Source organism: Phragmites australis, chromosome 6 (genome assembly GCF_958298935.1).
Source record: "Phragmites australis chromosome 6, lpPhrAust1.1, whole genome shotgun sequence".
In the NCBI taxonomy this organism is placed as follows: domain Eukaryota; kingdom Viridiplantae; phylum Streptophyta; class Magnoliopsida; order Poales; family Poaceae; genus Phragmites; species Phragmites australis.
The window spans coordinates 10,919,986-10,928,140 of NC_084926.1; the positions used below are offsets into that span (position 1 = coordinate 10,919,986).

At 51.1% G+C, this 8,155-nt stretch overlaps 1 pseudogene; it reads right to left on the reverse strand.

The window, feature by feature from the left end:
* Positions 1-2,641: 2,641 nt before the first annotated feature.
* LOC133922947 (homeobox-leucine zipper protein HOX24-like) lies at positions 2,642-4,205 on the reverse strand (annotated as a pseudogene).
* Positions 4,206-8,155: the final 3,950 nt, after the last annotated feature.

Here is an 8,155-nt window from a genome sequence, read left to right on the forward strand (position 1 = left end):
GGGTAGTGTACGTTATTGACAAATACGTTAGGAGACTCTAATATCCTGCCATGCCAACAACTGAAGACCAGCTCGTTCTCTCGTACTCTCCTGTACCCTAAATCACGCACTCGTTGCTTCTGCTTCATAGAAACAGGAAACTGTACCAAACTATGCGTAGTCCTGCATCTCTACTTTCTCTAATCATAAATACACGTCATTTTGAATAAAATATAATTTTTGATGTATAGCTTTGATCACTGTTTATATTAGAATTTATTTATAAAATCTATTGAATTTGTGATATTATGAAAGCATTTTTAAGATTTTTAAACTAAATATTTTGAAAGCTATAGTTAATTAAAGTTTAGAAAGTTCAAAATGACGTGTACTTATGACTGTAGAGAGTATTGTGAGCTAGATATCCTAATTCCTAAATTCTCCTACGAATTATTCACAGTTATGTCATACTTAGTACTATAACTGAAGGTTTTGTTGATGTTCCCTGGAAGTTGTTGTAGAATGTGTCCCGAAGCTGGGTCTAAGTGTAAATGGCCCTCGGCTCTAGCTCCCAAAACCATCGGAGGGCTACCCCTTTCAACGCGAGAGTGAATAACTTGTCCATGGTGGCATGCCCCTCTGTTGGCCTCAATGTCCATTGCGTACGAGTGAATGAACTCACCTGGGTCCGAATCACCCTTAGACTTAGAAAGTTTGGGGGTTCAGAACTCGCCTGGGAAGGGCTCTGCCTGTAGGGGTGAGTCAGAGTCTAGGAGCGGAGCCTCGCGCCAATGGGCCTAAGGCTCAGGTGCCTGCAGACTAACCATAGGTGGTGCTTGGGGACGACGATGAGCGAAGATAACGCTCTCGTTGGCCCCTAGAGCCCGACCCGCCACTGCGGCAACCGTCATATGAGCAGCAATGGTTATGGCCGTGGCCTACTGCATGGCCTGCAGGGCCTCCTGTAGCTCCTCTAGTTGGGTCTGAAGGGCCACCACATGTGCTTGTTGGCTGGCCATGGCGGCATGTACAACTACGGCCTCAACCGTAACCCCTTTGGGTGCAGCTAGGTTCTCATCGTACTGTTGTTGAAGAGCCTTAGAACCGGCAGGGCCCTCATCGTGAGCCACAGTCAGAGTCGCGGTCGGATCGACAGTGGCCGTGGCCCTCGTTTCGCTCGTGAGCAGACTTGTCGTCATCCCCTGTAGGGACACTGGCGTCATCATAGTGAGGGTTTGGCCACAGTTGATGCCCCTACTTCGGCACAGGCATTGTCGTGGAGCCAACCGCTCGGGCTGCTATCTTGGTGGTATTATTCTTTGATGGCATTTTACCTCTATGAGTGTTACACCGTTCCTACCCACAGAAGGCCCCACTGTTGGTGAAAGAAAAAGTCTTCCACGAATAAGGTGCGGCAAGAGCTACCTTGCTGAAATAACTCAAGCTTGGAGAAGAAGTGGAGAAGAAGAGAATGTCTTGAGTGATGAAAAAAATTATCCCTTAGCGTGGCGGCCATGGGTCAGTATTTATATTGCCATCCAGAATATAAGTATACAAGCATACCCCTACAGTGTTAGTAGAAATACAAGTCATCACTGTACAACCGAGACTTAGGGCCAATCTCGTAAGATATTATTATGGCAAGTGGCAGTGACTGTTATGGCAAGCAACCACAGTGCTTGACTGGTCGTCTGTTGCGTTGCCGGTCCTGCACAGTGTGTTAGATCTGTCGCCAATCACATCGACATTAAATATCGATCACTTCATGACAGATATCACATGATCGGTGGGTTCTTTTCCCAATGGTTCACTAGGGGTCATCGCTCCCCCAAGCTTTCAGGGTTAGCGGTCTTGGGGATCTACAGATCTTAGAGACTTAGATCTCCGTGATGACTCAGATTTTAATCCTGATGGTCTTTAAACTAAAAGCGTCGTTGTCCTCGATAGCGATCCCAAACACTTGTGATTCGGTTTGCTGTCGCTTTCCCGTCCAGTGAGTCGTTTCCACCACCCATTTGCCGCCGGGTCACGCATCCAAAACGTTCCTTTTTCTAGCGCCCCCCCCCCCCCGGCAACAGCGCCGGGACGAACGAATGACTGACACGCCCAGAGCAGGGATCGCCATCGGCTGCTACACGATCCAAACGAGCGAGCGAAGAAACGGGTCATCTCCTGTGCCGCGACAACGACGCTGTCCCCGACGAAAGCGATATCTCCTTCGTCCTCGGCACGCAGCCGTCGTCGTTCCTACGTACGTCCGACGAACGTTCATGCTGGACCGATGGCCTACAGAGGGACATGCGCGCCCGAGCTGGAACATGCCAGAGCCATCTCATGCATAAACAACGAACGGGCTCTGAAGCCATTTCACGAACATGAATCCTAAGGCGCGGTCCACGGAGCTGACCGACTGATGGATTTTAAATGGTGTACAATGCATGGAGCTTTCATCACTGTGCGTCTCGGGCGGCCGATCACATCTAGCTGAATCCCGATCGGCTGATCTACTGATTCTGCCTAGCTTGCTAACCCCATTCGTATGACCACTGGCGGCGGTCCCTCCGGATCAACTGGCTAGGCTAGCGAGAGAGCAACACGAATCCACACGCACAAGTACATACACTGACATGAACAGACAAGCATATATGCTACGTTGGTTTGTTCACGCTACGACGTTCCACTCCACCAACGGCCATGTATCCCATAGCTCCGGAGTGACGCAGGACGGCTCGGGCAGACCCCCGTACGCAAAGTGGTCATAGTACTCGGCCACCGCGGAATCCTCCGAGGCGTCCACCACAGGCGCCACGGCGCCGTCGTCCTGCTGGCAGCTTACGCTATTCCTCTTGTCGTCCACCTCCGCGCCGTTGACCTCGCAGCTGTCGCTCTGATCTTGCCGGCCATTCAGCCTCTCCTTCAGCTCATCCAACTGTAAATTAATTGAGCGAAGATCATCAGGACATGCAACTCGAATCAGTTGTGGAAGACGTGAGTATATAATCGGTCAGTCGGGTTGTGTGAACCAACCTGCGCTGCGAGAACGACCTTCTCCTGCTTGAGTGACTCGACGCGGTCGCGGAGCGCGTCGTACTGCGCGCGTAGTGCGGCGTAGTTGTGCTTGAGCTGCTTGGATCGCCACCGCGCGCGCTTGTTCTAGAACCAAATGGCCACCTGGCGCGGCTGCAGGCCCAGCTCCCGTGCCAGCTCCGCCTTCTCTCGGGGCTCCAGCTTGGCCCGCCGCACGTGGAACGTCGTCTCCAGCGACCGCACTTGCTCCTCGGTGAGCCGCCGCTTCCTCTCCCCGCCGCCACCTCCGTCTCCTCTCCCCGCACCCGCAGCCGTGGGGTCGTGATCCCTGCCCATCATCAGCTGGTGCAAGAACTGGTCCTTGTCGTACTAGTGTGGTCGCAGCGGCGGCACCAGGAACTAGCAGTCAAGCTCCATGCCGAACCCGACGTCGTGGTGTCAGCTCGCCGAAGTCCAGGCTTCTAGTAGCTAGCAAGGTATAGTGGAGTAGCGCTCGGGAGTCGGGACATGTTGCGCCGCTCTTATACCGGCGCGCAGCACACGGGTCCAGCCTGCGTGATGCTCACACGTGGCGCCAACCTTTCGAGTCAAAACATGTAGGACCCCGATCGCTTTGGAAACCACGCCAGGTGGCACGCATTGGCCCGGGTCTCCCCAACACGATCAGATCGATCACCGCGTGCATGGAATGGTTATCTGTCTCGAGGTTGATTCGATCCGGACACGTGGTGCACGTGGTGGGCTGGAGTGCGCGACCTTCCATTGGCCAGGTTTCTGCAACAGGGGAAGGGAAGGTCTTGTAGCGAAGCGAATAGGTGAACTGGGGCAGCGTCGACGTCGACGGGGACCGGGCGGCGGAGAGCTTTTCCAGAACGAGACACCGAGGTGGCAGGGGACGTCGTTGCATTGTCACGTTGCGTGAGCGCTCGCTCGCGTGGAAGGCTCCAAGGCACCAGCGTGCGTCCAGGGTGAGGGGTCGCTGTTCTTCCCGCTGTTCAGTGTTCAGTTCCTAATGCCACTCCTCTCTCTCCGAGGTCGACCGTGAAAGCCAGATGACCTTATCAGCATTGCCCACTTACGTGTCCCGTGAGCCGCTCCGCGTCGAACAGATGGTCGAACCGCTGGCGCGCATGCTCATTGCTCGGCCTCGTTCGGTTTCGGCAGTCCTTGTAGTCTTGCAACACGTGACGAATGGCCATGCATGATCTACTTGACGCCTTAAGCAGCGCCGTTACGTGCCCTGGACTAATTCGATAGATTCACGCTTGATTCGTTCGGTCGGATCAATATAATACGGTGAGGAAACTAGTATATATTACACAAACAGGACGAATGCATCGCCACAGCCTAGCTCTGTACTGGCTGGCTCGAAAGGAATCATTGAGTCGCCCACGACTAGGCGACTAGCTCGAGAAACACTGGTACACATGTCAGGCGTTCATGTGCTTGTATACAAGACGTGTATGGCTTCCTCGAGTTTGATCTCTTGTTAACCTCCGGCCAAGTTCTAGCACGTGATCCGCGCAGCGGTCTGCCAGCCCGATTGACCTCAGTACCATGTCGAGTCATCACTCACGTAATGATTTAAGTAAACTGAACGCTGGCCCTTGCCTTTTGGAGCCACAAATTCCTGGCGATGCAATGGCAGCCACAACCACAACACCAAACCGCTCTGAAGTCGGAACACGGTGCTACCACTCAACTCGACCCGTACCGATGAGCATCTGCCAGAGGAGTATAAAAATGAGCGCGAAACATAATCCCCGTGTACAAATATTCATCGTACGATGGCTTGCGCGACCGGGTTTGTGGTGCCACACTGCCACGGGCCACGACGCCGACACCTGTGCCGTTTCCGAGGTCAGGAATCGCGCTAACCACCTGGGTTAAGGATGGTCTGTCACTGATAAACCAATAGTTAACACTGATGATTTGTTAGTTAATTAATTGGTCCACTTGATTATGTCTACATGGGCAGGGATACCAGCCATCACGCGAGCACTGAACGGTTGCCGGGGCCCGCAGAGACGACGACATCGACGGCTCAGGGGCACGCGGCCACGTCAACGTCACGCGCACGGTCCTCGTGTGGGTAATGGGGGTGGTGCGCTCGTCGACGGTGGCTAGGCACTGCGGCGCGTGGACGAAGCTTTGTTGTGCGCTGCTCGCCTTTTGCTCTGCTTTCCGTTTTTCCTTTTGAGTAAGGTGCTTCATTTCCAATCAGGCAATCGGCTATCTGCATGGTATGAATAGTTAGGGAGATTCATTATCTGCTCGGTCATTGGGAGGGGTTGCAACTTGCATCACGTATCTTGTGATGCAAATCTCCGATGCAGTAAATATATGGTTTGCTACTTAGTATCTTGGCATATCTCGGTATTTGATTGTTTAATATTTGTAATCATGTGATATCTGTCTTAAATCTAGGAAAGACTTTTTACCTCTAAACCTTGTACTCTATAAAATCCGATCTCAAGAATCAAGCAATACATCTATCATCTTATGTCAATCTATCTATTTATATGATATGAGAGTAGGTTTCGGTTCTAGCCTTCATCGCATACTTCCACATCACGCCTTCTCCAGGGAGATTGATCCCATGATCTCTGTCGGGGGCTACACCACCCATAACTTGGTGTTCGTGCTGCCAATTGCCATGATTGATCCCCTATCTATAAAGTTGTTTCGATCTGTTGATTAGCTTTTCTCCCTCGCATGTCGCAAGATCAGTGTTTTCTTTTTGTTTTTTGATCTTAGATTGGTTTGAGTCACCCACCAGCGCATGTCATCTTGGAACGCCTCTACTTCCACATAGTTGTCGACTACGCCAGTCGGCTCCTTGTCTCTGACGTGTGCTGCATGGTTGGGCGCGCAACGCCACAAGGGACGCCTTCTTGCGTCGCTGCCCATCTGCCCCATCTGCACACCTCCATGGTGGCTCATCGTTGCCGCCACCACGCACATGGCATCGTCCATGACCATCATATCCTGTGTGTCCCTCGGTCTCGGTCTGATCAGCTGATCAAGCACACGACGACACGCACGGTCTCTCCCGAGACACCTGTCCACAAGCACTCGCGCCGCGCCATCGAGCATTGGTGTTGTCGTTGTGTCACCCCTCTGGGCCGTACTATCATCATCCATGGTCAACGCCATCCGGTTGCCTTGAGTGTCTTCCTAGGTTTTGCACCACCACCGATGGTTCCCACCGCTGCATCGTTTTCATCGTCATTCCTGCACATCAATGACTCCTTCGGCTATTGTTGTCCCGCCTTCCAAGGTGCAACATTGCAATCGTCATTCGCACTGATCTTCATCATGCCTCTTGGGTTCTTCTCCGCCTACTTCAAGCACTGCTATCATGCTTCTCTAGGATACCAACATTGCCTCATCATGCCATTGGTTTCACCACACCTTTAGTCTATGTCTACCACAACATTGCCATTGGGCTCGCAATCTCTTTCCCAACTACACTCCGTCTACTCCAACAACCGCAGGATGCATCAATACTTATCTCTTTGCCGCTCTGCGCATCATAACCATCCTGAAGGCCTTCTCTGCTAGTCCCTCTGACACTGGTGCACGGTACTGGCAACACCAATGTATGCATTTGTCCCTGACACGTTCCTGGGCCTGGCAAACCCAGTGAGGTGCCTTGTCATCCACTGCATCGATCTCGACATCGACATCTCCCTTAGAGGTTGCCTCAACTGCGTCACCGTCTTCTTGCCTGGTGCATCCTTGCGCCTCGCTACAGGCCGCCTTCTTGCACTCATGGCTTCATGTGCAGCAACCTCGTCAACAGCAACCCTGACTTTGGCTACATTGACCAGGACATTCCCTCACACGGCTACCTCGGCAATGGCCACCATGCCCCTCGCTTTTGACTCCCTCCACTTCAGCACTAATGGCTATCATCCGCACGAGCAACTTGTCAGATTCCACTCCAATCTCAGCGTCTACAATGTAATGGCTCTCCCATTATGACTGCGGGGATGTCAAATCGTTGACTTTCTACCTTTGGCTTTCTCTCCAGTTTGACTGCTTGGGTTGCTCCTGCTATGACTGGAGAGTGTTAGAGTATCTTAGCACATCTCTGTATTTGGTAGTTTAGGATTTGTAATTTCGTGGTACCTTTCTTATTTCTAGGAGAGGTTTCTTACCCTCTAAACCTTGTACTATATATAATTCACCCTTAAGGCTCAAGCAATACATCCATCGCATTACGTCAATCTCTCTCGTTTACATTACCGACACACACAATTGTGTTAAAGTCTAAGTGAATTGCTCGTCTTCACTCACTAGCTTAGACTTTTGGGTGAATTGGAATTGCTCGTCTTTCCACTGTTAGTAAGCTTTTGGGTTGCATGTAGCTCAATAGATTGTGTGCTCTTTCTCTTCGTAACTTTGGAGATCTAGTTGTAAATCTGATACACAAAAAGGATTTAATCATTAACAGTTGGGATGGCCGATCCTGGTACCCCCTTATAACAATTCAAAAGCTCTCTCAAATAATAAGAATCAAAGGCTTTCTCAAACAGTAAGAATCAAAGGCTATACTAGGCCCATTGTTATGCAAGTGTTTTTGGTGGAATGGAGACGGTTTTTCTTTTTCCAGATGGGCCTAGTTACTTATTTTAGTTGGGCTAGAGATTAGGGAGAGTCCTATAGCATACATTGGGCCGGAACTAGCAAGCTAGGCGTAACTATGTCACAATATCCTCTCTGTAGAAGCAGATGAACTTGTCAACCTCTCACTTAGCTAGCTTCAGTTAGTTTAGACCTGTTCTCACGCGTGTTCTGTTGCTCATGCACACGCATGCCGTAGGCTTAGCCGTTGGTTTCAGTTAGCATTGAGTGGCTCACACCGAGCTTGTACTTTGTATAAATCCTCACCGTGTATACCAATGCAATGTGTGTTGTAAATCTCTTATTCTATATGTTATCAGTTTCCTAAAGATCCTCTTCCACCTTTCCGCTGCTTCTCCAACGGCCACGAGTCCATCTTCCTCCTCTGCTAACCTCACCAATCCCTTTCTCCCCGCTGCTCCTCAGGCCCTCTCTGGCTCTGCAATCTAGCTGATCAACATCCGGTCCCATGTGCTCATCACGTTGGATTTCTCTGACTCCAACTTTTCTCTATGGTTCT